The sequence below is a fragment of the Bombus fervidus genome, chromosome 1 (assembly GCF_041682495.2).
Source record: "Bombus fervidus isolate BK054 chromosome 1, iyBomFerv1, whole genome shotgun sequence".
NCBI lineage: Eukaryota > Metazoa > Arthropoda > Insecta > Hymenoptera > Apidae > Bombus > Bombus fervidus.
The window spans coordinates 19,192,559-19,195,618 of NC_091517.1; positions in this window are offsets into that span (position 1 = coordinate 19,192,559).

The following is a 3,060-nucleotide window of genomic DNA, read 5'->3' on the forward strand; positions in this document are numbered from 1 at the left end:
CTTCGTATTGGATTTTTTCGATTGTCGCGCCGTTTGTAATAAAATGTGCATTCGAAACAGTACGAAAAACTTCAAACATAATATAATAAATTATAGTGTTACAGTTAAAAAAGTGTGAAATATGTTACTATAGTTAACAAAATTTTTGTCTCACTTATACACGAAGAGAGAAGTAAAAGGTAAGATCATATTAATATAATTTTTGTAATATCGTTATTTGTAATTTAATGATTATAAATTGTATGTATCTGTTTTTAAAATATATTATCTATCTGCGTCTAAAATAGAGATTGTGTGTAGAAAAAATAGTTTCTATAATTGTTTTTCAAGGATTTTTGAATTATTTAATTATGGTGGTTCATATAGAAAAAGTCCGATATTATTTATGGATTGAAGAAAATTGTTAAAATGATATTCTAAAGGCGTTATGAATGATGTTTTGTTAAATAAAATATGAGTAAATGAGGGGTTAAAGACTGTATTTTCATGCGTGATACTGTTTATATAAATCAACGTACATATTACGATCTCGGGCACGTGACAATTTAGTGATACGTGATTGGTGTGATTGAAAAATCGCGCCAAGTCAACAATAAAATATTTTATTTTCTTTCTATAAACAAATACTTCAACAACATAAATTATCTTATATTAATTAAACTATTCAGGAAGAAGTGCATACTTGACATAAATTGATCTGGTACTAAAAATCACCATTCTAATATCCAAGAGGTTAATGACATTACACAAAGATTTTTATATATGTATTAGGTTGTGTAATAAGTTCGTTCATATTTTTTTACAACAGTGCCAAAAATTATTACTTCTATATAAAATCTACTTTATCAACGACGTATTGTTTTGCAAATGGATTAAGTAACGTATTTAATCTATGATTTCAAACTTTTCGTCCTTTCATCAAAAAGTTGTGTATTTTTAAATTAATTTATTGAATGATTATTTAACAATTAATATTTGCCAGTATGTCATTTCTTTCATTAAATGATGCAATAATAAGCAATACCTATTCATGTTGCTTGTATATTTATTCATTGCAACTAATATAAACAACTAACAAATATACTAATATAATATATTAAACATGACTTAATCCACCATAACAGTGCATTTGTCAAAATTTTTGAGTCAAAAATCTCAACTGTAATTTGATGACGCAGATTATTTCACCAAACGTGCATATGAGAAAGAAGAAAAATAAATATATAAGTAAAAAATCACGGTTGACGCGAGGTTAAGTGCGCTGGAGAAGTATGTATGTATGTATCCTTTATTGCTGCAAGTGGACGGCCCCTTTCTTCTTTCGCGACTCCTCGAGACGCACGCACGTTTTCTTTGGATTATGCAATCGCTTTCGTGTGTACTAGTTTTATGCGGTGTTCGTGTCGCGAGATCCGATGATAAACTTTGCGACTTCGTCCCTTTATTTCTTTTTTAAAAAATATTTGCCACAGGGGCTGGGATAACGTGGCTCGTTGGCATACTGTTACGAAACGAAAATCATACGGCTGATTTTTAACAACTAGGAACGTCACGTTTCTATGGTTCATAAATACTGCGGAAATATTCGAAATATAGAAAGCGGAATTATTCGTGGAATTATAAAATTATTATAGATTTATATTGTAAGGTTATAATTTTATTGTAATTCTGTATAATATCTTTATTGTTTAAAGAAGATCATTATTGTAAATTTGACAAAAAATTAAATTTGAAAGTGATTCCTTTAGATTTATTCCATGTAACATTAAAATAATACTTAAAATTAATTGTATTTTATTATCATTGTTAAATTAATCAATTTTTAATAAGAAAAGTTTGATATATCTCGTAATGAATTATTGATTTTCTTATTAGAGAGAAAACAAGCGTTTTAATGCACATTAAAGGAGTATCGATTAATAATAAAACTGATTTCGTGACTACGGTGATTGATTCTGCAACTGAAATCGGAAATGAGATGTATTAGCGGTTTACCGCTTAAAGCTTTACCAATGTCAATCATTTTATACATTCGTATGTAAGAATTGCTGCCGGAAGTGAAGGAAATATCCTTTAGTTTCTATTATGGAAATCAATATCTACCGTTAAAATCGTTAAAATATTAATTTGTATTAAATGAATATTCGTAATAAGCCTGGATGAATTATTTGAAAACTATAAAAAAATGAGACAATGATAAATAATAAAATAATGAAAAAATGATAGATAAAATGATAGATAAAAAATATCAAATTACAATTTATTTTCTCAAACTTTTTATAATTTGAAGAATATAATTTATAAGAACATGTATACACTATACTAGAGATTAAAAGTAAGGACGAGTTAACATAGTCTATGTTAGATGTGGATAATTTGTGCTTAGCCACTACGTGCGCACGTGTACTTACATATATATATTAGTATACAATTAGTATACAATTTTAACTAATTCAAAGTTCTTGTAGGTCCAAGTATAATCAATAAAAACATTTTTGTTAGTTATTGTCAACGATGTAAGTGGATATACTGTATACGTATCTCGAGAAGGGAAACGATAGTTTTCAGTGGTACATATCTGCTATAATTGTATAATTTACTTACATATGTATGTACAATTCCACTGTTTCTATTGTCGTAGTATAGTAGGAAATTGTAATATTCAACAAAATTATATTACAAACAAGAATTATATATTTCGGACCGGAACGGATCACTAATATAAATTAGTAATATTACTGGATAAATATTAATTCACATCTATCATTACGATTTCCACTTGATTTAAAAATGCTATTTAAAAATAATTTAAAAATTGATAAATGAATTTTAGAATATTATGTCGTAACATTTCACCATGCATATAGGTCATTGAATATATCGAACATCACAGGTGTATTAGCGTTACAGTGTTACTTGGCCCACAGTAAATATCTAACGAATCTGTCAATCAGGCCTGTCGCTTGCGTGACTCGATGAACGATCCAGAATCAGAAAAACAATCCTCGTGGAAGACGATGAAGGACCCATGGTTTCCTTCAGACGAGACGTAACGGTGGT